Source organism: Pipistrellus kuhlii, unplaced genomic scaffold, assembly GCF_014108245.1.
Source record: "Pipistrellus kuhlii isolate mPipKuh1 unplaced genomic scaffold, mPipKuh1.p scaffold_m20_p_1, whole genome shotgun sequence".
Lineage (NCBI taxonomy): Eukaryota > Metazoa > Chordata > Mammalia > Chiroptera > Vespertilionidae > Pipistrellus > Pipistrellus kuhlii.
In genome coordinates, this window is record NW_023425404.1 from 116,038,152 (window position 1) to 116,059,368 (window position 21,217).

Consider the following 21,217-nt stretch of genomic DNA (forward strand, 5'->3'; position numbering starts at 1 on the left):
TTAAAATGTCCTTTTCTCCCTGCAACCAAGCCTCACTGACAAAGCAGACCCCTGGGCTGCCAGGAAACCAAGCTGCTTCTCGTTCTTATATTTAAATTTAATTTAACTGTAGCATTATCCTGCATGTCAACAGTTCGGGACAAATTGATGGATTCTAGTTTAACTATTTAGCTGTGCCAGTGGTAATATATTCAATCATGCATTAAATTAAAAATGACACTTGAAAATATGTATATCCTGGACCTCAGTTCTGTGCATCAAATAGGAAAAGATTTAAAATGCTGTCTAGTGGAGGATTACCACTGAAGAAGCATGAATCTCATTACAGCAGGCTGCACGGAACACATTTGCAAAGCTCCATTTAAAAGGCTGTTGGACTGTACAGCTTGGTTATCTGGCTGGCTAAACAAGCCATTTCTTTTCCCTGAGAGGAAACCCAGCTGCTGCCAAAGCAAAGATGTTGTCAGTGCTCCCCACCTCCTCACACCCACCTTGATTCCTGAACACCCACACTTGGCTTATGTGTACCTATTACAGCTATCATCTCCTAATACCGCAGTCTTGCCCTTCACACAGTTGATAACAAACTCATCTGCAAGCATAAATAACCAGAAAATAATAGCATTTACCATTTATTAAGTACCTACCATGTGTTAGTCACTTTGTTAGGCACCTACAAATAGATCATTCAACAGTCCTGTAAAGCAGTTATTATTATACCATTTTGGAATATGCAGAAGCTGATATTAGAGAGAATAGATACATTTTTCAAGGTCACACAGTGGTTAATGACAAAGTCAGAGTTCCAAGCCAGTCCTGTCTATTTTCAATGCTCAAGCTCTTAATCAGGGGCAACTCTGCCTTTTAAGCCATCACTCCTGAAGATGCCCAGTTAACCAAGCTTTGCATTCACCTATGGTACCCATCCATGCACTGAAATGAGCCTTGAGTATGAGCTAGGTTAGAACTGCAGAGCAAGGAGCATCTACTTGGAATGCTTCCACTCCCTTTGCTGTGCCCTCTCCCTCAAGGGCAGGCACATCCGAGATCACTAGATTATGGACTTTGTAGAGGCAAAGACAAGACTTGGTTATTTCATATCCCCAAAGCTTAGTCACAGGCACAGCCTGGAGCAGATATGCATAGCCATTTGTAGAACTATACTGAGTTGGGTACTGGGGAAAAGAAAGAGAAAAAAGGAGCACCACCAAGGAAAAAAGTAGAGGGCAGACAGCAGAACACAATTATCAGAAATTCAATGGGAGAGAAAAACCACATCATTTCCCTTTCTTGGTAATAGAAATGCATTTCCCCTGAGGGTACTAACTGGTATCAGAAAGATAGCAGCCTTCAAATTCTTTCACCTTTCCAAAATTTAAATTCAAATAGTTTTGACACCGAGTCACAAAAGAAAACCTAACACCAAATGTTTTCAATGTTAGGTACAAACTTATGTCAACACCTACAAATAGGTCAAACGATAGCCCAGAGAAAGAAGATAAAGACAAAATGATCTAAAATCTAACTGCAGTCAGAGGTGGATCATTGAACCACTGCTGTTTGTCTTCTTGTTTCTCCAGGGACACATACTATTGTCATAATAGCAACATACAAGTAAACCTTGTGTTTCATAAAGAGTTCATTCACATAACAGTTAAGTCTACTGTTCTTGAAATAACCTTATCTTCCAGCAAATAAGCACAAATCAAATCTAAGACATTTTTCCATTCACCTGGTTCCACTTCTGTGCATATCACCTACTTTATATATTCTATCCTGCTTCCTTCCCCTAGCTATTATATATGCTGGAAATTTCCATTCCAAACAGAAGCCACACAGCCACCCAGTTTTGAAGTTTTGCATTTATTTAGCACACACCCTACTGAGAAATACCCACTAGCGGGAGCTTTGTCATGACCTAACCTTGCAGAGTTCTGGGTTGAGTTGGCATTGGCCTTGCAAGGACAGCCACAAGACAAGGCTGAAATTAACCTGATTTCAGCGGTTGGCTCCTGAGTGTGCTTGCATCTGCTATCTTAATGGACTGTGAGGCTGCCAGGTTGTCTTTCAGAACCTGCTGTCAAGGCTGAAGAACACAGGCAGGCGCCCAACAGGAGCCTAATGCTCAGCAGTCACTCTTGGTCAGTTATCTCATACTGTCGGGCAGGTCTGTCTAGAAGCCTTTGGCTTCTCCTGTTTTTCTTTCTTTTTTATTTAAAAAAAAAAAGTAAAGAAACTATTCAACATGGCCTGAGTGTGTTCATTTGCAACAAAACTAAACATTTTCATCAGTCTCATTTCCTCGAGATCACGTTAGCATTTGTCCTTTGTAGGAAGGCAGGCGTTTCCACATATGGAATCCCTCTTAGGGAGCTCTGGCAAAGCAGACATATGAGGGGTCCTGTTCAGATAGGACAGACACATTGTCCATAAACAGAGGTTCTGTCCACACTGAAAGGTGCAATCTTGGCCTTTTACAGAAAAGTTGCAGCTGTTATTATGAAAAAGAAAAACAATAGCTATTGTTGGTTGAACATAAAGCACCTTCCAAAATTTATGATAAACACTTTAGCCCTATCATTGTCCCCATAGTACAGATGAGAAATTGAGGCATCAGTGGCCTTGGAACCTGGCCAGGGTTACTTAACTAGGAATGGAGGAACAGGGCTGGAATTTATGCCCAAGTCACTTGATACCATGGTCTAACCTCAATGGTTCCTGTAAGAGGAGCAGGTTCTACTCTCAGGATATAATAGTAGGTCTGGAGAGCCAGGTGCTAGTTTGAATCTCCTTCTGTTACGTGCATTGCCATCCATTTTCAACATGAGAAACCCTTTTTCCTTTTCAAAAAAATTAATCATGATAACCACTATCATCTCAGTACACACTGGAATAAGGCAAAAAGCTAGTATGAGTTTAGTAATGTTTATAAACAAGTTTATATCTTACTCTTTACAATAAAAATCAGTGAAATTTACATATGTGTGTAAGTCATTGTTATCCAGTTACCACACAAATCTTAGGTGCATAAAAATTCTTGGGGTCCCTTGAACTAATTTAGAAAGCCACAGCCGGAAATGATTTCTGCCTCTGCTCCTTGCCTCATGGGAGCCCAAAATAAATGGTGTGAAGATGGATAAGCATTCTGTCTTAAAAATTACAACAAAATTACAATGACAATGAAACAGTTTTAAATGTTTAAGTCAAGGGGTACGGGTAATTTAAGGAGACACTAAATTTACTGTCAATGTCCTGGTCTACTTAGGGTCAGACGCAAAATCAGCCTGCAGAGGAATTAAAGATTCTGGGCTGTGAGAGGAACTATCCCTTTAGTCTCAGCAGGAGTGGAGAAGGCCTGAGAAATCATTTGGTCTGGCCCTGCCAAGGCATTAGGGGTGAGCTAATCAAACATTTGACCAATATATTAGGCTACTTTTTAAGTTGATAATTTTGTATGGCCCTTGGCAGAAAAAACATTCCCCACTCCTGCTTTAGGGAGTTCCCAGAGTCTTAGAGAAAGGACACTGGCCTGAAATGAATGGTTTCTCTAACTGGGACAGAGTTCCCAGGGCTGCATACTAACTGCCTGGACTCACCCTGGATTCTGTGATCTGTTGTTTTACTTTGTTATCTTTCGCTGAGATACCAAGATCCTGTCTTGCACTCTTGGTAAGTCACCCTCATTATTTTGTCACAGTCTGCCAGAAGACACCAAATAACTATGTCTCTTCTTTGGGGTCCAATCAGCCATAGATCAGGTCTAACAAAAATCAAAGAAACTTCTTTCAAGTTATTATTATTCTCTTGGTGGGTTGACTTTACTCTCTGAGTTTCTTGGTCTCGGATGCTACAGGAAAGTTAGACAATCAGCCACCACAAAGCTGCCAGATCACAAAGACACAATAAGATCTGATGGCCTTCCCACTGATAACTATATTGAGTTCTCTTACTCTTCAGGTTGGTTTTGAGGAATTTCTGGCATCAAAGGAATCACTATCCTCCAAGCAGTCTCTGGATTATAGGAAGGCTCACAAAGGACCAAGTGTCTCTCTGTTGGATGTGTGTTTGTTTTGAAATCAATATGGCAAGAGAATTCATTCTGAATTTATTTTATTGGAGGCCTAAAATTTAACTCCATATTATTGCCATTGCCACTTACCACAAGGAAGCTAACAAAAGATGACTTCTATGTGTAATATGGCAGGTGTCCTGGGCAGAATCCATCAAGTCATGTGTGTGTCTGTTTGGATAGGGGGTCTGATGCTTCAGTCCACAATCATAATATAACTCAAAGACCTTTGCCTGCGAAACAAACATCTGGGAGAGCAGTTCTGGCACCATCCCTCCTCAGCTCCAGTTTTTCACACAGCATAAGTGCGACTCAGATTTGGAACTCTGCCTCAGCAACAGAACTGAGAGAGACAGGAAGACCTCAGGACGATGGTGGAACAAATCTGGATTCTTCTGCTTCTATTAAGTGCTTTTCTCCTGAGTGGTTTCAGAGCAGGTCTTGGCTTGCTCTTCTTCAAGATTGAGAACATGTTTTTGACTGTTTATTCACTTGGGAAGATCTGAGCAGAGATTTTTAAGCCTCTAAAGTCCACAAGTCAGTCAACAAAGCTGCACATAGGATTAGCATTTCATGGCTAATCTTTTCTGCTGAACATTTCCTGGGAGGTAGGAAGGAGGGGGAAATGTGTGATTGGGCACCAAAACTGAAAGAACAAGGAAGAGTTGAGCCTTAACTGAAAAGTTGTTTAGGAAGAGAAGAAAGGGGTGAGAGCATGGCCCCTTTGATGCCCATTGAATATTGAATATGGGATATGACCTATCAGCAGTTGGGTCAACTTAGGCAGCCTCTCTAAGTCTCAGTTTCTCTCTCCTGTAGATGAAATAAAATAGCACCAGCACTAGACAGTTGTTTTGAGGATTCAATAAAATAACATACATTAAGCCCTAACCTATTTAGCTCAGTGGATAGAATGTTGGCCGGCTAACTGAAGGATCCCAAATTCAATTCTGGTCAAGGGCATGTACCTTGGTTGCAGGAGGCAGCTGATCAATGTTTCTCTCATTGATGTTTCTAACTCTCTATGCCTCTCCCTTCCTCTCTGTAAATAATATATATATATATATATATATATATATATATATATATATATATATATACTTGATGGAGCCAAAATAACATATGTTAAGCTCAGAACCAATGGGCTTTGTCCCCCAATATGGATCTAGCTTAAGGTGGAGCTAGTCTCCAATAGCTTTGCTTAAACAGTCCTTCTATAGCCCTGTACCTCACTGTGTAACTGTGGATCAGGGTCACAATGAAAGAAAAATGTCCAAGCTGGAAATATCAATCCTCACTTTTCTCACAAACATTTAAGATAGGTCAGAAAATTAACCTATGCAACTCTTATTAGCATCTCCTCTGGTCTCCCAATCCCCCAGGATTTGCTCAATCTTTTGCCCTCACCAAATTCACTAGCCACCCTTCCTGCTCCCATCTTTGCCCTCGGTTTCTTCACTCCTCCATGCACATTGCTTCTACTCTCTCCACCTCCAAGAAACTTTTTTTAAACAAAAATATATGCATGTGGCTTTTGCCCTTTTTTTTCCTTGAAAAAAAGCAGGAGAGGAGAAGATGCTAAGGCAAAAAGGCCTTGGGAGCTATGAACTCCCACACATTAATAATGTTTATACCATCTCATAGAATTAAAACATAGGGTTCTTTATTTTCCCAAGTATATATAGTTTTTAAATTTCCCAGGAGCTTAAATAAGACATTTTATATGGTCCATAAATTGTGATATTAGCCTTTGGATGGCATGGGAAACACTATAACTTTTCCTTGCCATCAAAATCATGACTAGCATCACTGCAGCACAGCTCATTTTACAGCTCTCCCTGGATTTTTCTTCATTCCAATTTTTATTTATATTTTAACAGTCATTTGACCAAACACTCCTTTTTTAAAAACTTAAATGAAAACATATTTCCTACTCTTGACATAGCCATGATGAATTCTAAAATGTTAGTTTATTCCTGTGAATTATTTATAAAAAAAAAAACTATCTATCATTGAATAAATAATCATACCACAGGGAACAAGCTTGAAGACTGAAAATATCATACAAAATTTAGATTTTTTTATTTATAAATGTTAAGTGAAAAAGGAGATCATGGTAATAGTCTTAGGTGTGTTGACATAGACAAAAAGAAGAAGAAAAGAAGAAGAAGAAGAAGAAGAAGAAGAAGAAGAAGAAGAAGAAGAAGAAGAAATTATACTTCTATAAAAATTAGTACCCTACCAATATTTTTAAATTGTAAAACTAGATAAAAGAAATGTCTAGACTTGGACGCTTCTCAATCCCTTGCCTGTGTCCATCTGACCAGCAGTGACTGACTGTCTCTTTTTTGTCTAACCCTTTATTCTTGTCCCCTCAAATGGTCCCCATGTTCCCCACTTGTTACTATGAGAATTAAGCTAAAATGGACACCAAATGCTAAAAGGATAAACATCTGGTACATTTTTCACCTAGTACTCTTTGCTTAAAAACCAAAGATTTAAGTGGAGCTGTTCCTAAGCAGAAAACCCATTTATCCAAGGGCCTGCAATGGGAGGCAAGGAAGCCACTGCTTTGCGCTGAGATGAAAGATAGAGAGGTTAAGCCAAGAACAAGTGCGTTATTACACAATTCCTGGTGTCAACCCAGAGGACAGAACAAAACAATGAGGAACAAAAAGTCTCAAGCTCTGTTTTGTGCATGTGGCTTTTAGGAAACTTTATCATTAACTTTGTTGGGTCACTTTACAGGCAGCTGCTTATTTCTCACTGAATTAGATCATCTTGAAGAACCAATATGCTTATTATTCTCATTTTCTTTCCTACCATGTGGCAAAAATGGTACAACCATCCCACCTTCCTCTGAGCCACCTCCCCCAGGGAGATCCTTGGAAGTGACTAGAAATCAGGACAGCTCCTGACTAGCAAATGTAATTAGCCAAAGTGAATCACACAGTTGCCAGTCTGTGTCAGAAAAACACAGATGTCCCTTGAAATTAAACCATGAAAAACAACTACTGAAGGTTTTTCTCTGAGTCATGGGATTATGAACAATTTTTTTAAATGTTCTTGCTTTTTTGAATTTTCTAATTTTTCCTAAAGGGACATGTATTGCTTGAATGGTAAGAAAATTGTAAAGAATTTTATGGCAAGGTTTGACTAACTGTTTTTTGGATGATGAATATTTGTAATTTTTTCATGGCTGTTCTATTCTAAATTACATGTTATTTTATGTAAATTAATAACTGGATTATTACATTAATTGACAGGTGACCTGCTATTGGCTTGGGAATCTCTCTCAGATATTCTGTGGGTAGGTAACCATGGAGGCAAGAAACAGTAGTTTTCTTTTTTGTGTGTGTGTGATAAAATCACAGTTTTTATTAAGAACATGACAGTGCCTGTTTTTACTTTTTGCTATAATTAATGGCCTGTGTTCTCTGAGCTCCATTGGCGGTGAGATTTGCTCTGTTCAGTAATGCTAGAGTCAAGCAGATAGCTGACATAGAACGCTTTCTTCAGATTTTTCCTTCTGAGTAAGGGCTTCCTGAGATTCTGTGCTCTCCCATTGAAAAGCTTTTGGTTAAAAAAATGTTTAATAACTTTTTTAGAGAAAAGGTATATGAAATTAAAAGAAACAAATGTTAAATACAAAATGAGCATACCTGCTGTTATCTTTGATTTTATGAGGCCATACACACATTGACCCAAAAGTATTAAAAGAAATGAAAATTTATAGGGACAATTAACAGAAAAAGCTGTTGTTTTCACTCCTGTCAGATTTCCGTGTGTTTGTGCTGTCACATCAAGATTTGAAGCAGTGCCCTAGCTGGTGTGGCTCCCTTGCTTGATAGTGTCATCCCATGCACCAAAAGATGGTGGGTTTGATTCACAATCAGGGCACAAGCCCTGGTTGTGAGTTTGATTCCTGGTCAGGCACATACCAGAGGCAACCAACTGATGTTTCTCTTTTCTCTCACACATCAATATTTCTCTCTCTCTCTCTCTCTCTCTCTCTCTCTCAAAAATCAACAAAAATATTTTTTTAAAAAAATCTGAAGCACTAAGGAGTCTGCTGGTACTGAAGAAGGTATATTAGAGGTCATACTGTATCTATCTCATAGGGTTGTGCTGAGGATTCATTGCATAATTATACAGATAAGAACTTAGAATAATGACCAGCACCTACTAAATGCTGCATGAGCAATAGTTATTGTCTTGTTGGGACCACAGAGTTCTGTGAAACTCATGCCCCCATATCTCAGCATCCTCTTCTCATACTCCCAGTTCAGGAGTAAGCTCTTAGAGACATGTGTTATAGAGAAGTTGGTTTTCTCCACCCTCAGAATCATCTGGCCTTGACTTATTCTTCCATCAAAATATTTATTGAGGGCAGTCTGATTGCAGTCTTATTACCTTTTCTTCAGAGCCCAGTTAGTCTATAAAGTGAGGACACTACCTGTCTTGTAAGGCCGTTTTGAATATATGGGTCAACATGTGTAAACATTATAGCATAATACTTGGTACATCATAGGCACTTCATAAGTGCCAAATGCAACATTATTATTACTATAACTTCTGAAATGAAAGAAGGCAGGGAGTTTAATGGGAGTTTCACTGTTTCCCTGGCTTCCTGCCCTTGACCTTGCCATGGAGAGATAAGAAAAGATTCTGCCCTAACCAGTTTGGCTTGGTGGATAGAGCATTGGCTTTCGGACTGAAGGATCCCAGGTTCGATTCTGGTCAAGGGCATGTACCTTGGTTGCAGGCACATCCCCAGTAGGAGGTACGCAGGAGGCAGTTGATCGATGTTTCTCTCTCATCTATGTTTCTAACTCTCTATCACTCTCCCTTCCTCTCTGTAAAAAATCAATAAAATATATAAAAAAGAGAGAGAGAGAAAAAAAAAAAAGAAAAGATTCTGAGAATATTCTGTTCTTTCCCAAAGGAAACAACCAGTGAGAACTTCTCTTTGAAACAGCTACAGCTCTATAGGAATTCGAGGTGTGTGTGTGCTAGTTGGCAGATTCAGAAGTCCCCTGTTGAGTACCCTTGAGGAATGAATAAACAGGCTAAATAATACAGCCTGATTTCAATCTATAGGGGGAATTAATACAAATACCCAGTTATAGGATGCGATGAGTATATTCCTATACATTCCCCAAGCCCAATGCTACCACTCCAAGTGAAACCCAGACTAACCTGGAGGCTAGCCAAGTAAATCATATCACTCAAAGTGCCCTTGGGAAGTAACTTTCCACACAATTGTCAACCTACCTTGTGTGAGCTTTATTTGACTTAATTGTTTGATTTATGAATGGTCAACCTTATTGACCATCCAGCTGCCCATAGACCCATAATAAAGCGGTGGCCTATTAGCCAACTTGTTCAATAAAGAAGCATTAAAGGAAAGCAGTATCCATGAGGGCAACCGAAGCAAGGCAGCTGTGCTCCTCTGGCTCCATGAGCAATCTGGCAAAGATGGTAAAGATTTCACTTTGGATCTATAGATGCCATGTTTGATTTTGCATTAAAAAAACCACTGTATGATTGAACTCTGGCTCGTTTGTGTTTTGTTGTTGTTGTTGTTGTTGTTGTTGTTTTCTTTTGTTTTAAAGAGCAGTGAATATTGGAAAGCTTCAAAAAGACTGTTGGGGTAAAAAAAATATATAGAGAGAGAGGGGGGGGGGAGGACATTCAGCTTATTGACTACACAACCTCCCAACCATGTACCAAATATTTCAAAAGAATTAATTCATTCATGTGGTGCTGAATTGGCTGCTCCTATAAATAACGCATGGTAAGTACAGATCATATTGGAAAGAAAGCCTTTTGTGGTGGAACAATATTGTCTATAGTAAGGAAGCTAGGGGTTTCTTAAGATGTTAATCACAGCATGAGCACAAGGTCTGTGTGTGTCTGTTTCCTTTACAGATTTAGCGGATCTCACGCATGGTATGAAAAGATTTAACTCTGGACCTTCATCATAATGAAATGCTCCCAAACTCTGGTAGATTTTTTCATTCCCATCCCCTCCACTATAATCAAACTATACCCTATGAGTTCTCATTTTAGGCACATATAACAAAGATCAGGGTTCAATAACTTGCTTCTTGCTATCTCTAAACAGATGGTGAATTCAATCTTGCAATATAAAAGCACATTAAAAAGTATTCTAGTAAGTCCCTGACATTCCTCACTGGAAGTGATGCTTGAGACACGCTTATAAATTTCACAACAGCATGAAACAGAAACTGGGCTCTGCTACACTCAGCATGTGATCCCTAGCAAATGGCACAATAAGAGCCTTCTGTAGCATTTAACTCACTACCCACATTGTCAAGCTTTTGCTCTGCTCTTTCTTTTATTCAGAGCTTTTATGAAAGCCCCTAAATCTACATGGGTACCCAGGAGGGCTGGAAGGAGGCTGAAAAGGGGCCAGCTCTGGGTGAACAGATCCTGGAGTGGGTTAGTCCAGAACCTCTCTAAATTAGCCAGGCTCCCCCAGGGCAGAATTCACATTTAAATGTTATAATCATCTTAGAAAACTTGGTCACCTGGAAGCCATTGAGATACATAAGATATACAGAAGAGATAAGACCTTCTGAAAATATATTTTTTTTAATTTTGCTGAATATTTACAAATTGTATTATTATTATTATAAATACTAGAGGCCCCGTGCACAAAATTCATGCAAGGGGGAAGGGTGTCCCCCAGCTCAGCCTGCAACCTCTTCAATCTGGGACCCCTAGAGGGATGTCCGATCTTGGGCCTAAATGGGCAGTCAGACATCCCTCTCACAATCCCGGACTACCCAACTGCCTGATTGTCCCTAACCACTTTTTTTTTTATTTCCTTATTGATTAAGGTACCACATATTTGTCCTCAACCCCCCATTCCAATCCCCCACCCCCTATTGTCCTTGACCACTGGTTAGGCTCATATGTATGCACATAAGTCCTTTGGTTAATCTCTCCCTAACCACTTCTGCCTGCCAGCCTGATCACCCCTAATCACTCCCCTGCCAACCTGATCTACATCTAATTGCTTCCCTGCTGGCTTGATTGCCCCCAACTACTCTCCCCTGCTGGCCTGGTCACCCCCAACAATCCTACCCTGCAGGCCTGGTCGCCCCAAACTCCCCCCTCTCTCCCCACCCCCCCAACCCCCGTTACTGACCCTGTCATCCATAACTGCCCTCCCTTGCTAGCCTGGTCACCCCTAACTGCCCTCCCCTGCTGGCCCAATTGTCCCTACCTACCCTCCCCTGCCAGTCCAATTGTCCCTAACTGACCTCCCCTGCCAGCCAGGACACCCCTAACTGCCCTCCCCTACTGATTTGGTTGCCGCTAACTGCCCTCCCCTACAGGCCTGGTTGCCCTAAACTGCCCTCCCCTATAGGCCTGGTCATCCCTAACTTCCTTCCCCTGCTGACCTGGTTGCAACCAACTGCCCTCCCCTGCCAGCATGGTCCCTCTACAACTACACTCCCTTCAGATCTGATCCCCCCCCCCCAACTGCCCTCCCCTGTCAGCATGGTCCCCCTACAACTACACCCCCTTCAGAACTGATCCCCCCCGCAACTGCCCTCCCCTGCAGGCCTGTCCCTCTCAACTTCCCTCCCCTGAAGGACTGATTACTCCCAACTACCCTCCCCTGCAGGCCTGATCCCTCCCAACTGCCCTCCCCTGCTGGCCTGATCACCCAAAACTGCCCAGCCATCTTGTGGTGACCATCTTGTGTTCACATGGGGGCAGCCATCTTGGGTGTTGGAGGATGGTCAATTTGTATATTACCTCTTTATTATATAGGATATTTTATTGATTTTTTAAAGAGAGGAAGGGAGAAGAATAGAGAGTTAGAAACATTGATGAAAGAGAAATATCAATCAGCTGCCTCCTGCTCACTCCCTACTGGGGATATGCCTGCAACCAAGGTACATGCCTTTAACCAGAATCAAACCTGGGAACTTTCAGTCCACAGACTGATGCTCAATCCACTGAGCAAAACTGGTTAGGGCTAAGTAATTGTATTATTTATGACACTGTTTATGAATTGTTCTAATATCAATGATATTCACTGTTTTGCATAAATTTTCATTTAAACACATTAATAATTTGTACCTTAATTTAGCTTTCATTGTTTTATATAGTTGTTCATGAAAATTGAGGATAAAAATTATAATGCATGCCCTCTATAATATTATATATAACTTACATAGTAGGAAGTTATATATTATAGGGGAGGCAGCATCATATATGTATGTGGGTGGCATCTATAAACTTCTATGTTGTTGTAAGAAATAAAGAGCCTTAAAATTGCTTAGAAAGTAGTATTTTTACATTTAGCTATGCAATACTTCAATTTATTCAAACATAAATAAAATCTTCAAGTAACTAGAGTGTTGCTCATTTCACCTTTAAATGGAAATGGTAAATGAAAACAAAGCAAACTTATGTTAGGGATTTATTTTGTAACGCTTATTTTATATCACCCAAAAGTGTAATTTGATTATATACACAGAACTGTCAACTCTATAAGATGTTTTTCAAATATTAAACAAGGGCTGAAATAAACTACTTCAGCTTCCCAGAAGACCCATTAATTTTGTGACACCTTGCCAGAGCATTTTAATTAACCATAGCCTTCATGACTAACGAAGGCCATGAATACATGTGTGCCTCACTTATGATCCATTGAGCTCTATAGACAGATGTAGAAAAATAATTATCCTACAAATGTTTAATTCAATAGATGTCATACACCTATAATCAACCTGGAGACTTAGACTAATCAATAAATAACCAATAAAAGTCAATCATCCTGGAAACAGAAAATCATCAAAAAATAATAAAGATTGTAGGTGAAAGCTTATTATAGGACATTTATATAAGTCTCCCCTGCAGGACCGGTTACTCCCAACTGCCCTCCCCTGCAGGCCTGGTTGCCCCCAACTGCCCTCCTCTGCAGGCCTGATCCCTCCCAACTTATTCACTACAAAGGGACCAAGTAACTCCCAAGTGAGCAAAGTTACTATCACCAATATTGACAATATTGACACAAATAAACATGTGCCTCCTGATACAATGCACCAAAAAGGACACAGCAGCACTTATGTGTTATTCCTGCTAAAATACAGAGCCTGAATCTGCTATGAGGCAATAGCAGATGAGCCAAATAGAGATTCTACAAAATAAAGGACCTCTACTTTTCAAAAATGTCAAGATCAAGAAAATAAAGACACATTCAGAAGCTAGATTAAAGAAAAACAAGCTATGACAAATGAAGGCAATCATGGATCATCAGATCATAGGCCTGGAAAAAAATGGCTATAAAGAAAATTATTGTCACCAAAGAAAAAATTGAATATGGTTGGACTATGCATTAAGTAGCAGCATTGTATCAATGTTAAATTTATTGATTTTATAATGGTACTAGAGGCCTGGTGCATAAAATTTGTGCACTCAGGGGCTGGGGGAAGATCTCTCAGCCTGGGCCCTCTCACAGTCCAGAGGCCATTGAGGGATGTCCAACTGATGGCTTAGGCCCACTCTTGTGGGGAGTAGGCCTAAACTATCAGTTGTACATCCTTAGTACTGCAATGAGGGCAGAAGAGACTCCTGCCACTGCCACTGCTCTTGCCAACTATAAGTCCAGCTTCTGGCTAAGCAATGCTCCCCCTGTGGAAGCACACTGACCACGACGGGGCAGCTCCTGCATCGAGTGTCTACTCCCTGGTGGTCAGTATGTGTCATAGTGACCAATTTTTCCGCCATTTGGTTGATTTGTATATTAGCTTTTTATTATAATATATAGGCTGGTTATGTAATAGAATATTCATGATTTTAGAAATGTGTACTGAAGTATTTAGGAATAAAAGGGAATAATATCTGCATCTTCATTTGTAATTCAGGAAAAAGTGTGTGTTTGTGTTTGTGTGTGTGTGTGTATGTGTGTGTGTGTGTGTGTGTGTGTGTGTGTGTGTGTGTACAAAGAGAGAGACAAAGGGTAACATGTGAACAACTGGTAATTCTGGGTATAGGGTACTCAGGAATTACTTGTACTATTCTTTATGTTTAAAATCTTATTAAAATTTTGTCAAGGAAAATAATTACAGCTAGAAAAAATTTAATTCACGTTTGTGTCACAGTGTGTCAGTGATATGGAGTTTTGAGATTTCTCTGAGCTGCTCTATCTCCTTTAGAGGACACTGCTTGTCATCTTGAAGCTGATTTTCACTGTTATGGACAAAGTCATGAATAGCCACTGATCACCGTGTCAAAGTAGGAAAAATCTTGGCTCTGGAAGCTCTGGTGTAGACAGAACTGAGGGGACAAGACAGACTAACCACTTACTGGGAGGGAAGGACCAAGAACTGTTTAAAAAAACCAGAAGTTTTGTTATTCAAATTACATGTTCTATTTAAATACATTTAGAAAATGATTCCAAAACATAATGTAGCACACATTTTTACAATCATAATCTCTAAAAATATTTTGAAGGAAGAACTAATAGAATTCATTTTGCTTCAAGCAAGCAATTTCTGCAGTAGCATTTACATTTTTTCAAATGCAAAAAGAGATATGATATGTTTCTCCCAAAGTCAAAAAGAGCGAAGTTCAAAACCCTCTTTCCAATTCATTCATTCATTTATTCACTGAGCATTGTTAATCACCTACTGGGTGTTCAGAGAACAAAGGCTCTTAAAGCTCTTCTATTTCCTATTACCTGTGTTAGAGATGCGTTTTCTGTCTTCTACTAAGCAGGTCAGGTTCATAAGTCCATACCTTGTACCTGATTCCCAAAGCACCTTCTCAGGCCTGTTCTTCATTCAGTTTTTCCCATCTCAGCAAATGGCAGCATCATTTTTCTAGTTGCTCCAGTCCAAAACCCCTGGAGACAGTCTTGACTACTCACTATCCAGGTAGAATGAATTCTATCAGTTCTTCCTTCAAAATATATCCCAAGTCTGACCATTTCAGATTTCTTCTACTTTTACCTTTCAGAACCATTACATCTCACCTGGACTATTAAAATCACAGCAACCTGTTCATCTGTTCTTCCAAGCTTCTGCCTTCCACACCCCCCCCAACACACACACACACACACACACACACACACACACACACACATTCTGCACTCACACAGAGGAAAGAATGTCTGTTTTAAGTGGAAATTCAGTGCTTTAGTCTGCTTGGACAGCCATGACAAAGTACCACAGACTGAAAGGCTTAAATAACAAACGTTTATTTTCTCGCCTTTCTGGAGGCTGGAAGTCCAAGGTCAAAGTGTGAACTGGGTTGGTTTCTTCTGAGGCCTCTCTCCTTGGCTTGTCGATAGCCACCTTCTCCTTGTATTTCACATCATCTTCCCTCTGTGTGTGTCTGTGACCTAGTTTCTTCTTCTTATAAGGCATCAGTTATATGGATTAGAACTCACCTATATTGCCCAATTTTACTTAAATGTGTTCTGTAAAGGCCCTGTCTCCAAATACAGTCACATTCTGAGGTACTTGGGGTTAGGCCTTCAACATGTGAATTTCAAAAGAACACAGTTCAGCTCATAAGAGCCAGACCACACAGTCCTCTTGAACAGTCAGTGGCTCCACTTCACATCCAGAATAAAAGCCCAAATTGCCAGAGTGACCAACAAGCCCTACAGGAGCTAATCCCCAAATCACTCTGACCCTATATCCATTATTGTCCCATTTCCCACTCTATCACCACATCACTGAACTCCTTGCTGTTTCTACAATATGCCAAGTCACCCCACCTCAAAGCCTTTCCATGGCTGCTTCTTCTGCCTGGATATCTGTTTCCCCAGATAGCCACATGGTCTTTTCTTTATTTCCTTCAGGTCTCTGCACAAATGTCAATTATTTAAGGTGAAGTTCTCCCTGACTACTCTCTATATTATAGCAAACATCCCCCAATACTCCCTACCCTTCCCCTAATTTATTTATTTTCTCAGCCCTGCCACCATCTGACATTCTTTACATGCTTATGTTTTCTTTCCCCCATAGAAATGCAAGCTTCTTAAGGCATCATATCTTTCTAATCTGTTGACCTCTGTAGCCCCAGCACTTAGAACACTGTCTGGTTTGAAGTAGGTACTTGGTGAATATTTGTAGAAAGATTGAATAAATTAGCTTATTTTACTGTTTTTCACTGCACTTTGTGAGAAATATAAAAATAACTAGCACATTTTTGCCTTTCAAATAGAAAAAAAAATTATAGTCTTGAAGAGTGTTAGGAAATCACTTATTACATAGTTACCATGTGTGTTTTTAATGTCAAGAAATAGAGAAAAATTATCTTCAGTTTTGAAGAGTGATGGAAGATTATTTTCTAGCCTGTTTATTTTCTTGAGAAATTCAAGTTCTATGATAGCATGTGCTTTTTTATTATTATTATGAAGTTTGTGAGCCTTAGAGGAGACATTTTATAAGTAATTATGCCTGGTGATTGGTTTAATTGTTCCTCTCTAGAGAACTAAATCTGCCACAAGATGTGTTATTGCTCAAAGGGTATTTTTAGGTTTATTTTTGTAGACTATAAAAATATATACAATTCAAAAGGCATCCACCTGTTCTTATTAATTCTGCCTGGATAATCCCTATCTACACTATTGGCTCCAAAGTTTGATCTCTCTAAAGAGATATCCAGGGTCCCAGGGGGAATTGTCTGAAAGATCCTAATAGACTGTATCACTTCACTTAATGGTATTTAATGAAAGCAAAGGCTAAACATCTGAAGTGGAAAGGAAACCCTCAATTCTACCCCCAATTACTGTGATTAAGAAAACCTCTGACATTTGATTTGCTCCCATTAGCTAGGACTCTTGCTGTCTTCCACCATCAACAATCCGCACACTGGAAAGGCTCTCTGCAGTAATGAGCTAACTCTTGGCATGATGAAAGCCATTCCTCCGACCACACACTCTACATGGAGCCAAAGAAATTCCAGACATGTCCAGCCATTTCAAGCCCCCAAGTCTTTGCCCAGATCTTCCCACTACATGAAGCCTCTCACATGACTATCTACCTAACTAACTCCTGATTATTTTTCCTGACCCAATTCAAGTATCCCCTCCAAAGTCCTCCTTTTGGTTCATTTGAACAGTGAATAATTTTTCCCCTGGGCTCCTGTAATACATAGTTCACTCATACCTGGATACTGGCTATAGACAGCACTTGGGAAGGCACTTGGACATTTTTTTTAATTGTTGTCAGCTGAGTCCTGAGGCAACTGGCAGAGCCCTGTCTCAGATACACATTCCCCAAGAAGGCCAAAAGTGTTATCAGCTTGGCCTTCATATCAGCCCAGGTGTCAGCAGTAGCAGGCTTAGTTATGTAAATCCAGTCAAGCACCAGGCATGCTAGGGCCTACTCAAGAATGTAAATAAGCTCTTTTGATCCTAAGTTTTGGTGATACTTCCTGGTATTTGGGGTATAAAATAAATGTGCTGCGTGGGCTCAGGGTCCTGTCCCTCCATCAGAGTGGCAGCATCCCACCTGGCTCACAGCTTGCTTCTATTTCTGCATATTGCTTTCTTTCTTTTATTTCTTAATCCCCAACTCCTCCACTCAGAAACTGAACCTGTTCCTTTTCCGTGCTGGGTGCAGAAAAGAGAGAACCACCTCCACAATGACAATAATCATGGTATTAGTCGGGTAAGCATAGGTTATGCTTCAATAACAATCAACTCACAAATGTTTAATTATTGTAAAAACAGAAGCTTATTTTTCTTTCAAGCAAACTACTCAAGTAACGGTGAGAAGGACATCTACTCTCCATGCAGACTCAGAGATCTACCTAACAATAATTAGTCACTCAGGTTTTGTCTGACTGCAAGAGGGAGTATCTGATGAGGAGAAAGGTTTAAAATATGGATGAGCATTACAAATCTGAATGCAGTTAATTTTTATTGTACTCCAGTCAATTTAAATGTCTCCAACAATAGAGTGAGCATCTTAATTGGAAGAATCATAATTATTCACTTCACTGCTAAATCCCCAATTCTAAAACAATACCTGTATGCTAGAAGGTGCCAAATCAATATTGAATAAAGGAATAAATAAGTAAAGAAATAATTTAGACTAATTAAAATCAACTGCACAGAACTGAGGTAAGTCCAACCTCTTCAAAAGTACATGGCCACCCAGCCCTGGCCAGTGTTTCTCATGATTAGAGTATTTTCCAGTAAACCCAGAAGCTGCAAGTTTAATTCCTGGTCAAGGGCATGTACCTGGATTGCAGCTTCAGTCCCTGACACAGTCAGGGTGGGTGCAGGAGGCAACTAATCGATCTTTCTCTCTCTCTCACTCTCTCTCTCTCTCTCTCTCTCTCTCTCTCTCTCTCTCTCTCTCTCTTTCCTCCCTCCCTTCTACTCTCTCTAAAAAGCAATGGAAAAAATATCCTTGGGTGAAGATTAACAACAATGTAAAGGCCACCCAATATCAAGGAGAAATCAAGATTTATTGGGAAAAAAAATGGTGGAGACACAGTGGCTGATAAGGAAGCATTGGTGTTAACTATAGCACTTTACAAATATTGGTTGATTAAGTAAATGGATGGATGCATGAATTGATGGATGTATGGATACCTGAACAGGTGGATGGCAGGATGGATAGACTAACAGTTGAACAAACTATTTGTCAATGCCTAATGCAAATGATTTTACTCTGCTCAGATCATCATTAGCACCAAAGTTATTTCAATGGCTGTTATAATAAACTAAAGGCCCGGTGCATGAAATTTATACACTGGGGTAGGGGGTGTTCTTCAGCCCAGCCTGCACCTTCTCCAATATGGGACCCCTAGGGGGATGTCCAACTGCCAGTTTAGGTTCCATCCCTGTGGTATTGGTCCTAAGCCAGCAGTCGGACATCTCTCTCACAATCCAGAACTGCTGGCTCCTAACAACTCCCCTGCCTGCCTGCCTGATTTCTCCTAACCACTTCTGCCTACCAGCCTGATAGCCCACTAACCACTCCCCTGCCAGCCTGATTGACACCCAATCACTCCCTTGCCAGCATGATTTAAACCTAACTGCTCCCCTGCCTGCCCAATCACCTCCAATTGCCCTCCCCTGCAGGCCTGATTGCCCCCAACTGCCCTCCCCTGCCAGCCATCTTGTGACAACGTGGGGGCAGCCATCTTGTGATGCAAAGGCATGGGGATCAATTTGCATATTATCTCTTTATTATATAGGATATCACTGCCGACAATCCTTTTTTTCCCCTCAATATATCCTCTATACTGATGTCAGAGCCATCTTTCTGAAACTCAGATTGGATCATGTAATCACACTATTTTCTTTTTTTAAAATCAATTATTCATCATTTTTTAAAACCCAAAGTCCTTCATATGGTATTCAAGATCCTTTACAATTTGATTTAAACTTGCACCCCTACCATCCTCTCACCTGCCTCTAGCTTACATTGTCTTTCCATAAAGACCTAGTTAGCTTTGGCAAGACTAGACTATTTGCTGTTCCCTGAAAAGAATGTGCATCTTCACTTCTCCAATCTTCTGCTCATTCTTTTCTTTTTCTCCCTCTCACAGGAAATCTAGGTCGACTGGTATTTCCTCTGTGAAGCCTTCTTCGATCCCTTCAGACAGAATTGATTACTCCCTTGTATGCCTCCCATTATATCCAGTTTGTGCTTTTAAAAAAGTATTGCACTTGGGATAATACACTTTATATTTGGATTCAAACCATTAGAGCAAGAAAAAGAACACTGTAATTGTTATGTGTATCTATTAGACTGTGGTTTCTGGAGAGCAAGGATCATATTTCACTCTCTTCATTAGGATTGAAGAGAGCCACCCAATTACTCATTGTTTCATTCAACAAAAAGCTATTGAGTGCCAAATATGTGCCAGGCAGTGAACAAGACAATTGACATTTGTAGAAATGAATTAAAATCTAAGTAGAGTTCTGTTCACTCGGAGCCCTTATGTTATTTTTATACAGTACACAATGCCATCTGATGGTTATATCATTAATAAAGCTGATTTCATAATTAAATCTGATTTCATTACCTTGTCCAGATGCCTTTTGCACTCTTGATATACAATCTTACAAAGGGTGAAATAGAGACTCTCACTATGAAATGTTTCCATGATAATATCTTATAGTCATTTCTCAGGAGATAGGTTGCTACTCTGAATTATATGAAAGTTTTTATTAGCCAAGCTGACCTTTTGGATATGGATTTGTATTGGTTACAAGATGCAGAAATTGGACTCCCTGTTTCTGATGCACATTTACTACTGCACACACCCCCATTACTCAAGGTGAAATGTTTGTGGTGTTTTTTAAGGTGATCCTTAATCTTTTCAATGGCCACATAAAATTGTTCTTGTGTACACACGAGCTTTCATTTTCTTTCTTTTTAAGGCCTTGATAGAGAAAAATGTGAACGCTTCCAAACGGCTTCTATTTTCTTCATGGTATCGAAGTTGAACATGCGCTGCATTTCCTGCCCCTGGGTTTCATGGCCAGAACCAGCACTGCACTATAAGCCATCCATTCTCCCTCAGACCGGCTCTGAAACTCCCATTAAAGTTAATAGAGACAATTATGTTCACAACCAAAGGGAAAATAAACCCCTTCGTTTGTAAATTAGCCCAACCCCAGTAGATTTTCTGTGTAAAACCAGAAAAGAGTAACATGAAAACATGTCAATCATGACTCTCTACTATTGTCTGAAACAAATGATCATCTGGGAAACTTCCCATTCCCTCCAAGAAAAATGGAGAGGGAAATTCATCCCTGAACTCCTCCACTGTTTCTTTTCCAAATCTTTTCTGCAAAAGGTGAATGGCCAGTCTGGTGATTGCTTTTGCGGATCCCATAAGTCTACATATACTAAGTCCCACTTTCAGAAGCCACTTCCCATTGAGATAGAGACTGGTTTGCCTTCAGTGGTGCTCCATGTTTATCAGAAAGAATAAATGTAAATCTCACTCTCTTTAAGATTATAAATAACTTAAAAGTGCATTTCCCTTTCTAAAAACACCTGCACTTAAAATCAGTTCTAACAAAGTCACAAGTTGACTACCAAAGAAAGGTAAGGCTGAAATATCCAAGAGCACTGGCCAGAAAAGGGCCTGTAATTAATAGTGACTGACCCTCCTTTCTGG